General features: G+C 49.5%; 2 long non-coding RNA genes across 2 annotated transcripts; both read right to left on the reverse strand.

The window, feature by feature from the left end:
• Window positions 1–2472: 2472 nt before the first annotated feature.
• LOC134935517 (uncharacterized) lies at window positions 2473–3719 on the reverse strand. Its single transcript, XR_010180211.1, has 2 exons — window positions 3360–3719; window positions 2473–2679 (listed from the first exon to the last, which is right to left on the reverse strand). It is a non-coding gene; the product is annotated as an uncharacterized LOC134935517 (long non-coding RNA).
• Window positions 3720–12541: 8822 nt separating this feature from the next.
• On the reverse strand, window positions 12542–21398 carry LOC134935518 (uncharacterized). The gene is made up of 2 exons (XR_010180212.1): window positions 21039–21398; window positions 12542–12748 (listed from the first exon to the last, which is right to left on the reverse strand). It is a non-coding gene; the product is annotated as an uncharacterized LOC134935518 (long non-coding RNA).
• Window positions 21399–21634: the final 236 nt, after the last annotated feature.

Genomic DNA, 21634 nt, shown 5'->3' on the forward strand with positions numbered 1-21634 from the left:
CCACAATTAGTGCAGTGGGACTGCAGTGCCAACCCTAGATGGGCCAGGTGTTTGTGCGGGCACACTTGTGTCGCTTAGCTTAGTCATACAGCTACCTCATTGCCCTCTTTTACTTCTTGGCATCATGTGCTGTTTGGGGACTATTTTTTTTAAATTGCCATCTTGTCTGACACTTCCGTATATGTCCAGTGGTACTGCCATTTAATTCCAGTGATTTTGTCGTATAATTCCAGTGATTTGGACGTATAATTCCAGTGATTTGGATGTATAATGCCAGTGATTTTGCAGTATAATTCCAGTGATTTGCAGTATAAATCCAGTGATTTTGCCATTTAATTCCAGTGATTTTGCCATTTAATTCCAGTGATTTTGACATATAGTTCCAGTGATTTGGACGTATAATTCCAGTGATTTTGATGTATAATTCCAGTGGGAATTGTTTGTGTCGCTTGGCTTAGCCATACAGCTACCTCATTGCATCTCTTCGACATCTTTGCATGAGGTGCTGTTTGGGGCCTAGTTTTTGAAAAGTGCCATCCTGTCTGACACTGCCGTATGAGTCCAGGGGTACTGCTGTATTAGTCCTATATATATATATTATACACATATAAAATACCCACACCAGTGTTCACAAATATCTGAAGCTTCATCAATATATACAGTGTAATTTCTGCCTTGTATACCCTTTTATAACAGTACTCTCAGCAGGACAAAACATTCAGATCAGCAGTCAGCAACACTGGAGACTGACACCTGCACTGCGAGTCTTGATCAGTTAACTCGGCCAGCCAGGAGAGAGAAGTTCATGCTCTAGTGCTGCGGTGGGGACAGAGCCTGACCTGTGACATCACGCGGCACGGAAGTGAAGCCTTTCAGTGCGCTATCTGATCTCTCTGGTATTGGAACTGTGGGACGGGTGGCAGCAGCGGCGGTGATTCAGTGGGCGGGGCCTCGTGCGGCCGCTAGCAGGCAGGCTGTCACAGGAAAAAAAATCCTGTCTACAGCTGATACTGTGGGCCTATTTTGATGGGGCGGCCTGGAGCTGCAGCTCCATCCGCCCCATTGTTAATCCTGCCCTGCCTTTATCATCCACAGAAAGAACCTCAGTGTACCATGACATTCCATTTCAAACACTGATATGAGATGTAAGTTATAATTTATATACAGCTTCTTATTACTGGCAGGCCCGGACACACAGGTGTTATTTCACACTAGGGTTAATTTTTTTGTAGCCAATTAACCTACCAGTATTTTTTTGGATTGTGGGAGGAAACCGGAGTACCTGGAACAAACCCACGCAAGTACGGGGAGAATATACAAACTCCGCACAGTTAGGGCCATGGTGGGAATCGAACCCATGACCTCAGTGCTGTGAGGCAGTAATGCTAACCATTATTACACCATCCATACTGTACCGCTACACCTTTATATAATGCCCACGTGAACTCTCAGGTTCGTAAATGTCTGTGTAAATCTGGCTCTGATAATACCCATGGCCTCCCCTGCCATTTAGCTCACCGCACGTCACTGCCTGACAGTGTTGCCTATCCTCCCAGATTCCACTTCCCTTATTTTTGAATAGGGTGGGATGGGGTCTGTGAGTCCTGTCATTACACAGGATCCGTTTTTTAGGTTGACAGTAAGTAGGTCGACACTGCCTAGGTCGACCACTATTGGTCAACACTAAGTAGGTCGACATGGTTTCTAGGTCAACAGGGACTCTAGGTTGATATGTTCTAGGTCGATATGACATTAGGTCGACATGAGTTTTTCCCCAATTTTTTTTTTTTTTCATTTTTAGAACTTTTTCATACTTTACGATCCACGTGGACTACAATTGGGAACGGTAACCTGTGCCGAGCGCAGCGAGTCACCTTGCACAAAGAATGGCAAGCGAGCGAGCCATGCAAGGGGACACGGTGCACTAACTGGGGTTCCCAGTCGCTGTACGGAGAAAACGACACCAAAAAAAGTAAAAAAAACTCATGTCGACCTAGTACATATCGACCTAGAGTCCCTGTCGACCAAGAAACCATGTTGACCTACTTACTGTCGACCAATAGCAGTCGACCTAGACACTGTCGACCTAAGTCTTAGCTACCTAACATACCACACCCCATTACTCAGTGGGGCCATAATGATGCGAATAGTGTTCTCACTCCCAGCAGCAGACATAGAGTTTCTAGCGGGGGGGGGGAGGGTCCATGCAATAGCACCAGAGTGGGTCCCTGTGAACATGTGAATGGAATTATTGAACACTGACATAACGGCCATAATCCATCTGTTGTCCAATAGTATTTTATGGCTATAAAGTTAACATATACAGTAAAGTGTCCCATTGTGGGAGTAAGCCCATTATATCTAAATACAAGCTCCATAATGCCACCTCAAGCTTCAAACCTGTGCTACAAGTGATGACACTGTAATGCTTATGACCGCTTACTCCTAAAAGTACAATTCTCACAGACCACATGCTGCTCAGGGTTGTTTATTTACTACATGTTTCCTGCTGTGTCATGTAGCGGCGGGCTGTGAAGCCATGCATCCTTGTGTTCTGTGTTGCTCATCGTCCACCAGGTGATGATGTCAGAAGCAGTTGGCACCAGTCACAGGAAGAAATGATCACATTTGTTTAATATGCCCGTCTCCGATAATAATAACGGTGTCTGCGATTGGGACCTGTAGTAATAGAAAGCAATGAGGGAGCTTAGAGTCAAAATTATAAGTGTTCCTTTTCTCGCTATAAAATAAAAATGTACAATGTTTTAGTATTTCAATGAGCCTATTGCAGTGGATCCCAAACTCGGTAATCAAGCACCATAACAGTCTAGCTGGATATCCCTCCCTGAGCATAGGTGACTAACGGCCCCCATACATCATAGATGTATTGGGGCAACGTCATGATTCCTGACATGGCCGTTCACGAATTGGTAATATTAAACATGTTGAAAAATCTGATTCTCCGATCTCGACCGTTTTCAGTTGGGATCGGATAATTGCCCATCTTAAACCTGTTTAATTGTGCAGGCGGGACGGGGAATCACAGCGGCTGATGTATGGGGGCCTTTTCTTAGTACCTCACTCATTCTGATGTAACCTATAATCTAAGATATCCTTTCAACCTGAAATGTTGGGATGCCCTTAGGACTTAGGGGCAGATGTACTAAGCCTTGGAGAGTGATAAAGTAGAGAGAGATAAACAGACAATCTGCTTCCTAACTGCCGTGTTACAGTTTGTGTTTGAAAAATGACAGTTAGGAGCTGATTGGTTGGTAGTTTATTTCTCCACTCAGGTTTGGTACATCTGCCCGAGTTTGGGAACCAATAGCCTGTTGTATTCTATAGTTAGTGACACTTACCTCTAGTACGAGGTCTCCTGTGCCTCCTCTGTTTGTGCATCCTGATCTGACGACGACGAGCCATGATTTCTGATGTTATCTGCTTTCAACAAGGAGCTGGTGGCTAATGTAATGCTGGCTCCCAGTTTCCTGCTCTATACTGTGAGACAGCTATGACACTGCCTTTGGGTGGTAGCTGTGAGGTCACACATGTGATGTGAGAAAATGTGTATACTGCTGATATAGCATATTTTAGTAGATGGCAGTTTTAACATTAGCCCTCTAAGACGAGTTGGCACATTGGCACATTGGCCTACGGGCGCTCTTCACACTATCGCAAGGGGCATGCAATATTTTTATTATATGGAGTATTACCTCCAATCATAATTTTGTGAGTGGTTAAATATTGCACGGACAAAGGGTGTGGGACGATTAAGGGGCCGTGAACATCGCACACAGGGCACGATGAATCACCTAGTAGGTGCTGTGGTTGGGGGAGTGGCGGGTGCATGGTTGACGCAGATGGGGTAGAGGGTCCGGGGGTGGGGGAGGGGCGGTTGCAGTGCCACCGGACCCCCACCTCCATCCATGGCATCCCCGCACCCGCCCCTCCCCCACCCAAAACCATGTGCACTGCAGGGGGGCAGATATAACATTTGCAGAGAGAGTTAGATTTGGGTGGGTTATTTTGTTTCTGTGCAGGGTAAATACTGGCTGCTTTATTTTTACACTGCAATTTAGATTTCAGATTGAACACACCCCACCCAAATCTAACTCACTCTGCACATGTTATATCTACCCCCCTGCAGTGCACATGGAGCCTAATTCAGACCAATCGCTGCCTACAGGGGAAGGGAGTAAGGGCTTTGCAGGGGTGTGATGGGCTGTGCAGTGAACAAAAGATTGTGCAGTTTCTGCACAGCCCAGGACTTACTCAGATGCAGCAATAATCGGGGCAGGCGGTGACGTCAAGATCCCTCCTCTGCAATGGCTGGGCATGCCTGCCTTTTGCACGACAATCCCAGAAAACGGTGAGTTGCCGCCCAGGAACGCCTCCTGCCTGTCAATCTTCTTGCGATCGTCCCCGCGATCACTTTTGTTGTTGAAGTCTTCGTTCTCCAGCGACCCTCTTCGCTGGGCAGCGATGCGCCTGCGCATTGCGGGTCACACACATGCGCAGTTCAGACCCGTTCGCATGGCTGTGAGAAAATGCAGCGTGCGAACGGGTCTGAATGAGGCCCATGGTTTTGCCCAACTGCTAACAAATTTGCTGCCCTTAGAGCAATGACCTAGATCTAAATGTGTGTGTATATTACAGTATATACACATAGGTGGTCATTCCGAGTTGTTCGCTAGCTGTTTTCGTTCGCAGCACAGCATTTAGTCAAAAAGTGGCACTTCTGCGCATGCGTAATCGGCGCAATGCGCATGCGTGACGTACTTTCACAACAGGCGAAGTAGTTTCACACAAGGTCTAGCGATGCTTTTCAGTCGCACTGCTGGCCGCAGAGTGATTGACAGGAAGTGGGTGTTTCTGGGTGGTAACTGACCGTTTTCTGGGAGTGTGTTGAAAAACGCAGGCGTGTCAGATACAAACACAGGCGTGCCTGGGGAAACACAGGCGTGGCTGGCCGAACGCAGGGCGTGTTCGTGACGTCAAAACAGGAACTAAATAGTCTGAAGTGATCGCAAGCGCTGAGTAGGTCTGGAGCTGCTCAGAAACTGCACAATCTTTTTTTGTTGCCGCGTTGCAATCCATTCATTCGCACTTCTGCTAAGCTAAAATACACTCCCAGAGGGCGGCGGCTTAGCATTTGCACGGCTGCTAAAAGCAGCTAGCGAGCGAACAACTCGGAATGAGGGCCATAGAGTATATTCTCATACATCTGGCCGCAATACACTATGCACCGTGAGATGCCTGGCGTGAGTGAGCCAGAAGTTCCCGGGCAGCTCTGCTAACGTCGGGCATCTTTTTTTGACGAAAATTTATCTTTTCTTGGAAAATACTGTATTACGTCCCCCGGCAGTATAGAAGCTATAGAAAAGTATATATATATTACTGTATATCAGTAGTAGTACAGAGCGGTGTAACTGTGACACATGTGTGTCCTGACAAGCAGTATAGAAGCTATAGAAAAGTATATATATTACTGTATATCAGTAGTAGTACAGAGCGGTGTAACTGTGACACATGTGTGTCTTGACAAGCAGTATAGAAGCTATAGAAAATGATTTAAAATGATTGTATATAATTCAGTACAGAGCGGTGTAACTGTGACACATGTGTGTCCTGACAAGCAGTATAGAAGCTATAGAAAAGTATATATATTACTGTATATATCAGTACAGAGGAGTGTAACTGTGACCATGTGTCCTGGCAAGCAGTATAGAAGCTATAGAAAAGTACATATATTATTGTATATATCAGTACAGAGCGGTGTAACTGTGACCATGTGTCCTGGCAAGCAGTATAGAAGCTATAGAAAAGTATATATATTATTGTATATCAGTACAGAGCGGTGTAACTGTGACCATGTGTCCTGACAAGCAGTATAGAAGCTATAGAAAAGTATATATATTATATACTGGTGGTCCCCAGTCCCCACAATGCAGCACACTGATCAGATATTTGCAGCACACTGAGCACAGATATGGAGCGTTTTCAGGCAGAGAACGTAGATATTTTCAGCACACTGAGCACAGATATTTGCAGCACACTGAGCACAGATATTTGCAGCACACTGAGCACAGATTACGGAGCTTTTCAGGGAGAGAACGCAGCCACGTTCTCTCCATTCAATCTCCAATGCACGAGTGAAAATGGCGGCTACGTGCTGCTCCTTATACAGAATACGAATCTTGCGAGAATCCGACAGCGGGATGATGACGTTCGGGCGCGTTCTGGTTAACCGAGCAAGGCGGGAAGATCCGAGGCTGCCTCGGAACCGTGTAAAATGGGTGAAGTTGGGGGGGGGGGGGGTTCGGATCCCGAGGAACCGAACCCGCTCATCTTTACTTCATATAGGGCAGAAACTATAACCAGCAATGCACTGAAGTCCTAGCTGTTCAGGGAGCCAATAAGAACCCCGGAACAGAGACAGACCCCTTGCAGTTATTACACTGTAGCTGAGTAACTGAACAAACATAGAAGGCGTCCCGGCTGTTACTAAAGCAATGTGGCAGCAGAGCGTCCTGGTTGCTTAGCAACCGGCTGGACCTGTGAGCCGCTGAAGCGTCTCTTAACAGGTGCATTCAGAAATACCCCTTTTCCTTGATGGCGCCCTGCCCACTGTTCACCATAGAGGGAACACTATACATTTTATTTTATTACATGGATTTCTTGTGCCTTAATGTCATACAGGTATCATCATACAACAACATTATTTACTGTTAACAAAACTGGCAGTCATTATCAATGAACTGTAAAGCTATGTCGTTATTCGGTGATATGCACATCTTACGCCTTGATCCAGTGCCATATTAAGGTCCACAAGTGCCTGGAGCTGAAATTTATGAAGGGCCTATTGTGTGTTGGCACCAGAAGTGTAGCTAGGTGCCATGGTGCCCAGACCAAGGGTATGTTTGAGTGCCCCCTCCTCTATACTGAAATAGGTGCATGATACATTTGAAAAGAAAAAATATTTAAAAATCATAAATTGGTGACAGGGCCGGTTCTAGATGTTGTGAAACTCAGGGTGAAAGTTTTCTTTGGGTGTCCCCCATGTTTAAAATAGTAACAGTGATCAAAAAATATATAGGAGTGTGGCTTCATGGGGAAGGAGCATGACCACAGAATGTTACCAATTCAGATTACACCGCGCAGTATTGTCCGTTATTCACATTACAACCAGTGGTGCAAGTAGAAAAAAATGTTGTCACACGCGCACAAAAATGGGTGTGACCAAATGCCACATGGGGCGGGGCCAATGAAAATGTGGGTGTGATACACATATGGGGGCCAGATACACATATGACCCCAATAGTGCCAGATACATATATGCCCCCACAGTGCCAGATACGCCTTCACCGTGCCAGATATGCTCCTACAGTGCCTTATATGCCCCCACGGTGCCAGATACACAAATGCCCCACAGTGCCAGATACACAAATGCCCCACGGTGCCAAATACACAAATGCCCACAGCAATGCCATATATACCCCTACAGTGCCAGATACAGATTGCCCCACAGTGTCAGATACACATTGCCCCAGATTGTCAGATACACAAATGCCCCACGGTGCCAGATACACAAATGCCCCACGGTGCCAGATACACAAATGCCCACAGCAATGCCATATATACCCCCACAGTGCTAGATACACATTGCCCCAGAGTGTCAGATACACAAGTGCCCCACGGTGCCAGATACACAAATGCCCCACAGTGACAGATACACAAATGCCCCACAGTGCCAGATAAACAAATGCCCCCAGCAGTGCCATATATGCTGCCACAGTGCCAGATACACATTGTCCCACAGTGCCAGATACACATTGCCCCAGAGTGCCCCCCCCCCCCCCCCCCCCTGCTGCTCACCGCTGCGTCTGTTGTTTCTGCTATGTGAGGGTAGGAGAGCACAACACAGCACCTCTCCTGCCCCTCAATGCTTGTAAAGTTCAGTGTCTGGTGGCGGGTATCTCAAATGAAGCCCCAGTTCGTTAGCCAATTATAGCTCGCGGACCGGCAGCCAATCAGGAGCCGCGGCTGCCGGTCCGCAAGCTCTGATTGGCTAACAAACCGGTGCCTTATTGAGATTCACCCCCCCCTGCCACCGCCGGAAACTGGACATCACAGAGCATTGAGGGGCAGGAGATGCGCTGCGTTGCACTCTCCTTCCCTCACACAGCAGCGGGCTGCAGGCATGGTGGACGGCCCGGGATGGTATGGTACCGGCTGGGAATTTCTTACCGGTACGCCGTACCGCCCCATACCACCATACTTGCAGCACTTATTACAACCTTTATACACGTTACACACCACAGTACAGCCGCTTATACATGTTATGCTACAGTAGAGCCGCTTATACACATTACACCACAGTGTAGAGCCCCATATACACGTTACACACCACAGAAGAGCCGCTTATACACGTTACATCACAGTAGAGCCGCTTATACACTTTACACCACACTGTAGAGCCCCATATACACGTTACACACCACAGTAGAGCCAATTATACATATTATGCCACTGTAGAGCCATTTATACATATTACTCTGCAGCAGCAGCTGGGGTAGAGAGAGGTGCTGCAGCATCAATATAGAGAGAGTTGCTGCAGCAGCTGGCACAGAGAGAGGTGCTGCAGCAGCTGGTGCAGAGAGAGAGGTGCTGCAGCAGCTATGTGAGGGTAGGAGAGTTCCCACTCATAAGGTTCCCACTCATTTTGAAGTGGCTACCGTGTCCCCAGTGCTGCTGGCTGCTGTATAAGTCCCTTGTAGTTTTGCTGTGTTGTCTTGCATCAGACCAGGGGTAATGTCTCTCTTGTGCAGCATTAGTCCAGTGACCAGTCACAGTGGTGGTGTCCTCTGCTGCCATATATCCAGTGTTACTGGCGTATAATACTTGTGATATTGCCGTATAATTCCCGTGATATTGCCGTATAATTCCCGTGATACTGGCGTATAATTACAGTGATATTGCCGTATAAATCTCGGGATACTGGCGTATAATTCCTGTGATATTGCCATATAATTCGAGTGATATTGCCATATAATTCCCGTGATACTGGCGTATAATTCCTGTGATATTGCCGTATAATTCTCGGAATACTAGCGTATAATTCCTGTGATATTGCCGTATAATTCCAGTGATATTGCCATATAATTCCCGTGATACTGCCGTATAATTCCTGTGATATTGCTGTATAATTCCAGTGATATTGCCAAATAATTCCCGTGATACTGACGTATAATTCCTTAAAAGCCCATATAAATCTGTATAAATCCAGTCCAGTGGTACTGCCATATAAATTCAGTGGTGCTGTCCTGTGCTGTATATTATTTACTCCAAATAAAGGGGTTATTAATATTTAATCCAAATAATTTTTAAAGGGTTTGCCCTGTGAGGTGTAGGGGTACGCTCTCCTGTGCCGCATATTGTGTTATATAACTCCAGAAAAATAATGGAGAACAAAAATTTGGAGGATAAAATAGGGAAAGATCAAGAACCACTTCCTCCTAGTGCTGAAGCTGCTGCCAGTAGTCATGACATAGACGATGAAATGCCATCAACGTCGTCTGCCAAGGCCGATGCCCAATGTAATAAAAGAGGGCATGTAAAATCCAACGAGCCAAAGTTCAGTAAAAAGACCCCAAAAAATAAATTTAAATGGTCTGAGAAGAAATGTAAACTTGCCAATATGCCATTTACGACATGGAGTGGCAAGGAACGGCTAAGGCCCTGGCCTATGTTCATGACTCTTGGTTCAGCTTCACATGATGATGGAAGCCCTCAACCTCCATTTTGCCAATTAATTCCAGTGATTTGGACGTATAATTCCAGTAATTTTGACATATAATTCCAGTGATTTTGCCGTATAATTCCAGTAATTATGCAGTATTATTACAGTGATTTTGCAGTATAATTCCAGTGATTTTGCCATTTAATTCCAGTGATTTGGACGTATAATTCCAGTGATTTGGCCGTATAATTCCAGTGATTTGGCTGTATAATTCCAGTGATTTGGACGTATAATTCCAGTGATTTGGACGTATAATTCCAGTGATTTTGCCATTTAATTCCAGTGATTTGGACGTATAATTCCAGTGATTTTTCCATCTAATTCCAGTGATCCTGCCGTATAATTCCAGTAATCCTGCCGTATAATTCCAGTAATCCTGCCGTATAAATTACAGTGGTACTGGCATATAATTACAGTGATCCTGCCGTATAAGTCCAGTGATCCTGCCGTATAAGCCTAGTGATCCTGACGTATAATTACAGTGGTACTGGCGTATAAATCCAGTCCAGTGATACTGCCGTATATATATATATATATATATATATATACCCTGTTGAAAATCCGATTACTGAGGCCATAACAACTATGCTGGTGTTAGACGTGCGTCCGGTACCCACAATTAGTGCAGTGGGACTGCAGTGCCAACCCTAGATGGGCCAGGTGTTTGTGCGGGCACACTTGTGTCGCTTAGCTTAGTCATACAGCTACCTCATTGCCCTCTTTTACTTCTTGGCATCATGTGCTGTTTGGGGACTATTTTTTTTAAATTGCCATCTTGTCTGACACTTCCGTATATGTCCAGTGGTACTGCCATTTAATTCCAGTGATTTTGTCGTATAATTCCAGTGATTTGGACGTATAATTCCAGTGATTTGGATGTATAATGCCAGTGATTTTGCAGTATAATTCCAGTGATTTGCAGTATAAATCCAGTGATTTTGCCATTTAATTCCAGTGATTTTGCCATTTAATTCCAGTGATTTTGACATATAGTTCCAGTGATTTGGACGTATAATTCCAGTGATTTTGATGTATAATTCCAGTGGGAATTGTTTGTGTCGCTTGGCTTAGCCATACAGCTACCTCATTGCATCTCTTCGACATCTTTGCATGAGGTGCTGTTTGGGGCCTAGTTTTTGAAAAGTGCCATCCTGTCTGACACTGCCGTATGAGTCCAGGGGTACTGCTGTATTAGTCCTATATATATATATTATACACATATAAAATACCCACACCAGTGTTCACAAATATCTGAAGCTTCATCAATATATACAGTGTAATTTCTGCCTTGTATACCCTTTTATAACAGCTGCAGCTCCATCCGCCCCATTGTTAATCCTGCCCTGCCTTTATCATCCACAGAAAGAACCTCAGTGTACCATGACATTCCATTTCAAACACTGATATGAGATGTAAGTTATAATTTATATACAGCTTCTTATTACTGGCAGGCCCGGACACACAGGTGTTATTTCACACTAGGGTTAATTTTTTTGTAGCCAATTAACCTACCAGTATTTTTTTGGATTGTGGGAGGAAACCGGAGTACCTGGAACAAACCCACGCAAGTACGGGGAGAATATACAAACTCCGCACAGTTAGGGCCATGGTGGGAATCGAACCCATGACCTCAGTGCTGTGAGGCAGTAATGCTAACCATTATTACACCATCCATACTGTACCGCTACACCTTTGTATAATGCCCACGTGAACTCTCAGGTTCGTAAATGTCTGTGTAAATCTGGCTCTGATAATACCCATGGCCTCCCCTGCCATTTACCTCACCGCACGTCACTGCCTGACAGTGTTGCCTATCCTCCCAGATTCCACTTCCCTTATTTTTGAATAGGGTGGGATGGGGTCTGTGAGTCCTGTCATTACACAGGATCCGTTTTTTAGGTTGACAGTAAGTAGGTCGACACTGCCTAGGTCGACCACTATTGGTCAACACTAAGTAGGTCGACATGGTTTCTAGGTCAACAGGGACTCTAGGTTGATATGTTCTAGGTCGATATGACATTAGGTCGACATGAGTTTTTCCCCAATTTTTTTTTTTTTTCATTTTTAGAACTTTTTCATACTTTACGATCCACGTGGACTACAATTGGGAACGGTAACCTGTGCCGAGCGCAGCGAGTCACCTTGCACAAAGAATGGCAAGCGAGCGAGCCATGCAAGGGGACACGGTGCACTAACTGGGGTTCCCAGTCGCTGTACGGAGAAAACGACACCAAAAAAAGTAAAAAAAACTCATGTCGACCTAGTACATATCGACCTAGAGTCCCTGTCGACCAAGAAACCATGTTGACCTACTTACTGTCGACCAATAGCAGTCGACCTAGACACTGTCGACCTAAGTCTTAGCTACCTAACATACCACACCCCATTACTCAGTGGGGCCATAATGATGCGAATAGTGTTCTCACTCCCAGCAGCAGACATAGAGTTTCTAGCGGGGGGGGGGGGGGGGGGTCCATGCAGTAGCACCAGAGTGGGTCCCTGTGAACATGTGAATGGAATTATTGAACACTGACATAACGGCCATAATCCATCTGTTGTCCAATAGTATTTTATGGCTATAAAGTTAACATAACAGTAAAGTGTCCCATTGTGGGAGTAAGCCCATTATATCTAAATACAAGCTCCATAATGCCACCTCAAGCTTCAAACCTGTGCTACAAGTGATGACACTGTAATGCTTATGACCACTTACTCCTAAAAGTACAATGCTCACAGACCACATGCTGCTCAGGGTTGTTTATTTACTACATGTTTCCTGCTGTGTCATGTAGCGGCGGGCTGTGTAGCCATGCATCCTTGTGTTCTGTGTTGCTCATCGTCCACCAGGTGATGATGTCAGAAGCAGTTTGCACCAGTCACAGGAAGAAATGATCACATTTGTTTAATATGCCCGTCTCCGATAATAATAACGGTGTCTGCGATTGGGACCTGTAGTAATAGAAAGCAATGAGGGAGCTTAGAGTCAAAAGGAGAGAGAATTGACTGCATAGGAAAGGAAAGAGTTAAACATCTGGTGAGGGGTGGACCTAGCTGTGAAGAAAGTACAGCCCTTTGTGAAGGGGAGGGTTCATGATATATAAGTAAGGGGAGGCCATTTTAAATCTCTCTCTTGTGAGGATTTTGCCTGTGGGGTAAGTGCTGCAGCAGCAGACATTGTTCCCACATTTTCAAGGGTTATATCAGTGTACCACTTTTATTAATTCTCCTCTCCTGCCGGATATATTTTCCTGACAGTATGTCCGCCCGCCCTCAACGTTCTGCCCGGTTTCCGGCTCGATACCGCGGTTCGGGCGGTCGAGCTGGGCCGGGTGATGAGGTGGGTGGCCTGGGGGACGGGGCTCCATCCCCCGGGGCCTCCACGAACGCGGGCGTAACGCGGCGGGCCTGGTCAGCCTCGCCGCTGGGGGCCGGGCCGGCCGTGCCGGCCAGGCGCGGGCGGAGTGGGGGACCGGAGGTGCTGGCAGGCCGTCCGGAGGCTGACGGGCATCGGCCCTCGCCTCCGGGAGCGGCTGAGTCCGGGGTGGTGTCGGGCGCCCGCGGGCGCGCGCATGCGCGCCGCGGGGGGCGCTCGGCTGGCGGTGCAGGAGCGGCCCCGCTCTCTCCCCCCTTGCAGCGGCCGAGTGACAGTGTCGGGCGGGGGGAGAGGGCTCGACGGGGGTCGGGTGGTCGCCGCGCGGGGCCTGTCCTGGAGCCTCGCGCGGCGGCTTTGGTGGTGACACCGGCCGGCGGATCATTGGCGGGAGGACGTGGGACGCGCGCACGAGGTGCGCGCGCGCCCACCTCAGGCGGCGCCGGCCGCGCACGTGTGCGCGCAGCGGCGCCGCCAGCACCTCTGGCACTACAATTAACTTCCCGGCTGCTGGATTCCGGCAGGGGGAGGGGGAGGAGCAGGAGGGTGCAGCGTTTGTCTCCTGGGGACAACGCTGAGCGGCAAAATAGACAGAGGAGCGGGCAGGCAGATGCGGGCACAGCAGCAAGCGCGGGGGGCGCGCGCACGGTATGCACGCGAGCCCACCGCGGACCGCGCAGGGCGCGGGGGAACCCGCACAACTGCTCCGCGGGTTTCCCTGTCTCCCCATACCACTTCACCGGAGCCGGGATACAGCGGCTTTCGGGGGAGGAGGGGGGACAGGGAATGGATTAGCGGTCGCAGGGCCGCGTTACGCGCCGCTTCTCAGTGCAGCGGGTCCTCCCCAGGATCGGGGAGCATTTCTGATCCGCTCGGGGAGGGGGCGTTTTCGGAAGGGGAGAGTGAGTGGTCCGACAGGGGGGCCTCCGCTTTCCCGCCTAGACAGACGGCGTTGGGTCCCCGGGTCGCGTTTGACCGACGGAGGGCGCAGGATCGCGCCCAAGCGCGGGCCGGGGATTCTTCGGGGGCCGTTGCCGAGCGTCGCGGCGGACAGGTTCCTCCCGGGGCGCTGGCGTCGGCTCTGGCCACAGTGGTGGAAGCGTTGGGGCCGTTGGCCGCAGTAGCCTCCCCGAGGACGGCGGGGAATTCCGGCCAGCCTACGGGGACAGGCGGTTCTGGCAGGCGGAGGGCCTCAGCGGCGCAGCGGATGGCACGAGCCTGCCGGGAGCTTGGGGCGGCCGCGGCGGAGCTGGAGCTAGGGCAGGAGCAGGACGGGCAAGGGCGCGCAGCCGCGGCACGCCACACGCGGGGGGCCCGGTGTACGCCGCAAGCGCGGGCTGGGTCCTCCTCTGCTTTGTCTTTTGCAGGGGAACACGAGGAAGTAGGGATGGCAGACTCCGTGGAGGACGATGTATGGGCTGAAGCGGATGAGGAAGCCAGGTCGGAGCGGTCGACGGCATCGGGTGAGTTGGTACAGTCGGTATCGGTTTCTCCCACGAGCTCGAGTTCGCGCAGCTCTTCGTCTTCCTCCTCTTCATCCTCTCTGTCGTCGCAGGCGTCCGAAGTAAGTAGCACTACTAGGGCGAAACAGAGGGCGGCGAAATTTGCCAGGCGGGCAGCAAAGCAGCAGAAGAGGCGTAAACGGCGCAAGCGGATCAGCGAGGAAGCTCGTAGGGCCAAGAAGCGCCGCGATTTGCCGGGGGTCGTTCGCTGCGACTACACCGCAGTTATGCGGGGGCTGCGGGACAGCTGCCGCAAGAAGATCCGGAGGGGTGACTTCGTGGACGTGTTCGTGTTAACGAGGGCCATGAAGAAGGATTACAAGGCGGCGGGCGCAAAGAAGGGCATGGGAGCCGAGGCCTTCAGGTCCTTCGATAATTGGCTGGCAGGTTTTTGGGTGTTTGCAGCGTGCTATTTGGAGGATAGGCCGGAAGAGCACATGAATGTCATCCGGTATCTGCATCTCGTACACGACATGCAGCGCACATCCTAGGGCTCGGAGTGGCGTCGGTATGATCAGGAGTTTCGGGAGAAGCAGGACGGGTTGCGGGTCATGGACTTCGGATTTAAGGATGTGGAGGTCTGGCTCAAAGTAACCCGGGCCTCGCAACAGGAGGAGGAGCCCCAGAAACAGGGGGCGGGCGGGCGACGAGCAGGGGCATCAGCCCAGGGGTCCGGCGCGGACGGGGGATTGGCCAGGACAGGTGGATTGGCCGTTCGCGCGGGAGGGCGTTCTGCCACACGAGGAAAGTGTTTCGCGTTTAACAGCGGAACATATTCCTTTGGCAAGCAGTGTCGTTTTCGACACTCCTGCCAGCAGTGTGGCGGAACCCACCCAGCCTCCTCTTGTTTCAAAGGCGGGCGACAGGGGACTCGGGGTAAGCAAGCGTACCCCAAGCAGGCCGCGAGCGGAACCGCTCTGCAGAGCTCCAACGCCAATTAAGTTGGAAACGATGGGCCGGTGGTTAGACTTGTATCCGAACAGAGGGGATGCAAAATTTTTGTTTGACGGTTTTAAGTTTGGTTTTCGCTTGCCTGTTGCGAGTGAAGTGTCCGTGCGGGCGCAGAGGAACCTTCAATCTGCCCGAGCCTTGCCGGTAGTGCTACGGGAGAAAGTGGATAAGGAGGTCAGGTTGGGCAGGATGGAGGGACCGTTTATGTCACCCCCGGTGGATGATTTGGTCATCTCTCCGGTTGGGGTGGTTCCGAAGAAGACTCCAGGCGCTTTTCGGCTCATTCAGCATCTCTCTTACCCGGTGGGGGCGTCGGTCAATGACGCAATACCGCCGGCTCATTGCTCGGTAGTGTATCAGTCATTTGACGAGGCGCTAGGGATGGTCCGCAGCTACGGGACCGGGGCCCTCATGGCTAAGATTGATGTTGAGTCAGCTTTTAGGTTATTGCCATTGCATCCGGACTCATTCCGTTTGATGGGTTTCCGGATTGGGGCGGAGTATTTCATCGGCAAATGTTTGCCGATGGGATGTTCCGTTTCATGCTCATTTTTCGAGCGCTTTAGCACGTTTCTTCATTGGTGCGTGGAGTCTTCGTCAGGGGGTCACGGGGTTGCCCATTACCTCGATGATTTCCTGTGTGCGGGTCCGGCTAATGATCCAAGGTGCGGCGACTTGCTTTTTAGCATCCGAGCTCTGTTTTACCATTTCGGTGTTCCCGTGGCCGCGGACAAAACAGAGGGTCCGGCCTCCTGCTTGTCATTTTTGGGGATTGAAATTGACACGGTAGCGGGAGAGTGTCGCCTGCCCCGGGACAAGGTTTCGAAGCTCCGCGAGACCATTTGCCGGTTCGAAGGTTCGCGTAAAGTCACGCTGCGTCAGGCGCAGTCATTGCTGGGCATGCTGAACTTTGCTTGTCGGGTAATACCGATGGGCAGGGTTTTCTGCCGGAAGCTTGAAAGGGCGACGGCGGGGTGTGCCAGGCCTCATCATTTCGTGCGTTTGTCCTCCGAAATAAAAAGGGATTTGGCCATCTGGGCCTCGTTCCTGGAGGATTTCAACGGAGTGTGCATATGGCAAGCGCCAGCGGTGGACAGCGAGCGGTTGCAGCTGTTCACCGACGCAGCAGGTGCCTCTGGATTCGGTTGCTTTCTGGAGGGATCTTGGTGCGCGGCATCCTGGCCGGCAAAATGGCATAGCGAGGGTCTAACAAAAGATCTGGTGCTTCTGGAACTTTTTCCCATTATGGTAGCGTTGGAGGTCTGGGGTGATCGGCTGGCTAATCGCAGCATATTGTTTAGATGCGATAATCTGGGCGTGGTGCATGCGATTAATAACCAGAGGGCAAAATCGCTGGTGGTTCTGCGGGTGCTTGGGCAATTGCTTTTGACGTGCTTGCGTAGGAACCTATGGTTCCGGGCACAACACGTGCCCGGTTTGGAGAATGGAATTGCCGACGCTTTGTCGCGAGGACAGTGGGAGAGGTTTTGGTTGTTGGCGCCCGAGGCCGACGAGCAAGGTTTTCATTGTCCCGGTTATGTTTGGCAGGTGATCGGGCCGAACTGGAGGGTCTAGCGTTGCGGTCAGTCGCGCCAGCCACGCTCAAGGCTTATGGACAAGCTTGGAGCGAATGGGAGGAGTTCGTCCAAGGTCGTCAGCAGAAAGGTAAGAGCAGGCATCGGCTGATGCTTTCTTTTATTTGGCAGCTATATGTTTCCGGTAGGTCCCGTGCGGTGGTATCCCGGTACTTGGCTGGAGTCTCGTTTTTCTGCAAGCTGCGGGGCGTCCCCGATGTGACGAAAAGCGAGGTTCTACGGAAGGCAATGAAAGGGTGGGCGCGAGTAGCGCCGACGCCTCCAGATGGGAGGCGGCCCATCGATGCCGCTTTGTTGCCGGCCGTCATCGCGGCGGTGGGACGAGTCGCGTCGTCCAGGTATGAGACGCTTTTGTTCAGATTGGCGTTCTCAATGGCTTACCACAGGGCTTTTAGGGTATCGGAGTTGGTAGCGCCTTCCAAGAGAGCAGATTCGCGCATGCTGGTAGGAGACGTGGTAGTGGGTGAGAGGTCCTTGCTGTGCAGATTGCGGCGCTCTAAGACGGACCAAGTGGGGAGAGGTCGCTGGGTCACCTTGGTTCCGGCGCAAGAGGAGAGCGTTTGCCCAGTAGGTATGGCGGTGCAATATGTGGCGGTGCGGCCCGCTAAGAAGGGGTCATGGCTATTGCACTATGACGGGCTGCCGGTGACGAAATACCAGTTTCGTTGGATGATGAGTCATTGTTTGACAGGCTTGGGCCTTCCACCCGCTGCGTTCGGTACCCATTCCTTTCGAATAGGCGCGGCGACGTCGGCTGCGGCAGCGGGTTTGTCCAGAACGGAAATCCAGGCGGTGGGGCGATGGAAGTCGTCAAGTTGCAGACGATATATTCGCCCCGTTGCATGAGAGGTCGGATTGCGCTTGGTGCCTTGTTTTATTTGCAATGTATTATGTTGTTCCAGTTCTGTGAGTTATGGTATTGTGCGTCTGTTGGTGTTCCCCCTTTTTATCCTACTCAGGGATTAGCTACTCGTCGTTGCTGGCATGAGTCGGCAGCGGGGGTCTGGAGTTATTTTGCGATTTTTTGCCTGACTTGACGGACTGAATTCTAATCTACAATTCGGCTAATTTGTTCTAATCAGAGTCCCTCAGCAGGTCTTTACGCTTTCACCTCCAGCTGAGTTATTACATGTGTTTCCCATTTTATACCCCCCTCCATCCCTCCCTCCCCCCCCCCTCCCCTTTTTAATTTCGTTTGAATTTATTTTGAACTTCCCCTTTGTGTGTATATGTTCGCTTCAGATTGGCAAGGAAGCATGGTGCAGATCGGCTAGGCCGTGACTGCTGCATTAGCGAGATCTAAAAGTTTTTTCTTTTTGGCAGATCCTTCAGGTGAAAGCAATTAATGAAGCTTTAGTAATCAATTTTACCCCTCTTTTTCCCCTTCAGGTTGGGTTGAAGACAATTTGGCTATTTGGGTGGTCGGTCACTCCTATGTGTACTGGGCGGCCAAGTTTGTGGCATCGGAGGGGGCTCAGGCGTTGCCTGGAGCACAGGGTGTTAGATGGCTTGGCTGGCGGGGGATGATGTGGAGCGAGCTGAAGAGTAGGCTAGTTAGCCAGGCCAGCAAGCATGGAGTCCCGAGGGTCTTGGTTGTCCATCTAGGTGGCAACGACCTGGGGAAGAGGACATCCCTGGATCTGCGGTGGGCCATGATACAAGATCTGGCAAGTGTGGCCGCGGCATGGACCAATTGTGTGTTGGTTTTTTCATTGATGGTGCCGAGGTTGAGTTGGAGGGGTGTGGCGGATGGGCGCCAGATTGATGAGGCACGGAAAAAGGTGAACGGGGCAGTGGCGAAGTGGGTGCTGTCCCACGGAGGGAGGGTGGTTCGCCACCCTAGGATTCGGTTCAGAGACAGCCACCTTTTCCGGCCTGATGGAGTACATCTATCCAATGAGGGGATGATGTTTTTTCTGGAGGATCTGGGTTTCGTTTTGCAGGAGTTAGGGTAGGTTTATGGTGGCGGTGCGAAGACTTTGGGGATGAGTCTTTCGCTTTTGGCGGAAAAGAACGGCAGTTTTCTATTTGTATGGTAAGCTGTAGTGTTTTACAGTTTAGTATTGGTTTAGGTGCACTCACCTCCATCGACTTATTGGCCGCTTGACCACCCGTCCGGGAAGGCAGCGGCAGGGCACCCAGGAGCGGTGGGTAGTCACTGTGGGGGTTGAGTTGTCACCTATTACCGGTGTGTGATGGTTGTATAAAAATTAGGATCGTTGCGAAGTTTTAGTAATTTAAGGTTAATTTAGGTTAATAGAGCCGTTCTTTTTGCTGCCACCATATGCCGGCTGGATCGGCATCTTAATAAAAAATTCTATTTACAGGTTTGCTATTGGTTAGGGACAAATAAATAGCTAGCAATTTTTCTGCCAAAATTCAAGTCTCCGAGTCTTTATTTCTGGTTGTGAAGGTAATGAAGGTTTACTTTAAAGAAGGGGGTCCACCAAATATCACTAGGATGTTTAGGAGAGAGAATTGACTGCATAGGAAAGGAAAGAGTTAAACATCTGGTGAGGGGTGGACCTAGCTGTGAAGAAAGTACAGCCCTTTGTGAAGGGGAGGGTTCATGATATATAAGTAAGGGGAGGCCATTTTAAATCTCTCTCTTGTGAGGATTTTGCCTTCCCACCCTCCCGCCCTTGTGGTCAGAGATTTGGGCACGTGGTGCATTGGCGTTAAGTTGTTGGCTGGTTTTATCGTTGGCTATTTATTGGCGGAAAAGAACGGCAGTTTTCTATTTGTATGGTAAGCTGTAGTGTTTTACAGTTTAGTATTGGTTTAGGTGCACTCACCTCCATCGACTTATTGGCCGCTTGACCACCCGTCCGGGAAGGCAGCGGCAGGGCACCCAGGAGCGGTGGGTAGTCACTGTGGGGGTTGAGTTGTCACCTATTACCGGTGTGTGATGGTTGTATTAAAATTAGGATCGTTGCGAAGTTTTAGTAATTTAAGGTTAATTTAGGTTAATAGAGCCGTTCTTTTTGCTGCCACCATATGCCGGCTGGATCGGCATCTTAATAAAAAATTCTATTTACAGGTTTGCTATTGGTTAGGGACAAATAAATAGCTAGCAATTTTTCTGCCAAAATTCAAGTCTCCGTGTCTTTATTTCTGGTTGTGAAGGTAATGAAGGTTTACTTTAAAGAAGGGGGTCCACCAAATATCACTAGGATGTTTATTATAAGTGTTCCTTTTCTCGCTATAAAAAAAAAATGTACAATGTTTTAGTATTTCAATGAGCCTATTGCAGTGGATCCCAAACTCGGTAATCAAGCACCATAACAGTCTAGCTGGATATCCCTCCCTGAGCATAGGTGACTAACGGCCCCCATACATCATAGATGTATTGGGGCAACGTCATGATTCCTGACATGGCCGTTCACGAATTGGTAATATTAAACATGTTGAAAAATCTGATTCTCCGATCTCGACCGTTTTCAGTTGGGATCGGATAATTGCCCATCTTAAACCTGTTTAATTGTGCAGGCGGGACGGGGAATCACAGCGGCTGATGTATGGGGGCCTTTTCTTAGTACCTCACTCATTCTGATGTAACCTATAATCTAAGATATCCTTTCAACCTGAAATGTTGGGATGCCCTTAGGACTTAGGGGCAGATGTACTAAGCCTTGGAGAGTGATAAAGTAGAGAGAGATAAACAGACAATCTGCTTCCTAACTGCCGTGTTACAGTTTGTGTTTGAAAAATGACAGTTAGGAGCTGATTGGTTGGTAGTTTATTTCTCCACTCAGGTTTGGTACATCTGCCCGAGTTTGGGAACCAATAGCCTGTTGTATTCTATAGTTAGTGACACTTACCTCTAGTACGAGGTCTCCTGTGCCTCCTCTGTTTGTGCATCCTGATCTGACGACGACGAGCCATGATTTCTGATGTTATCTGCTTTCAACAAGGAGCTGGTGGCTAATGTAATGCTGGCTCCCAGTTTCCTGCTCTATACTGTGAGACAGCTATGACACTGCCTTTGGGTGGTAGCTGTGAGGTCACACATGTGATGTGAGAAAATGTGTATACTGCTGATATAGCATATTTTAGTAGATGGCAGTTTTAACATTAGCCCTCTAAGACGAGTTGGCACATTGGCACATTGGCCTACGGGCGCTCTTCACACTATCGCAAGGGGCATGCAATATTTTTATTATATGGAGTATTACCTCCAATCATAATTTTGTGAGTGGTTAAATATTGCACGGACAAAGGGTGTGGGACGATTAAGGGGCCGTGAACATCGCACACAGGGCACGATGAATCACCTAGTAGGTGCTGTGGTTGGGGGAGTGGCGGGTGCATGGTTGACGCAGATGGGGTAGAGGGTCCGGGGGTGGGGGAGGGGCGGTTGCAGTGCCACCGGACCCCCACCTCCATCCATGGCATCCCCGCACCCGCCCCTCCCCCA

The sequence above is a fragment of the Pseudophryne corroboree genome, chromosome 6 (assembly GCF_028390025.1).
Source record: "Pseudophryne corroboree isolate aPseCor3 chromosome 6, aPseCor3.hap2, whole genome shotgun sequence".
Taxonomy (NCBI): domain Eukaryota; kingdom Metazoa; phylum Chordata; class Amphibia; order Anura; family Myobatrachidae; genus Pseudophryne; species Pseudophryne corroboree.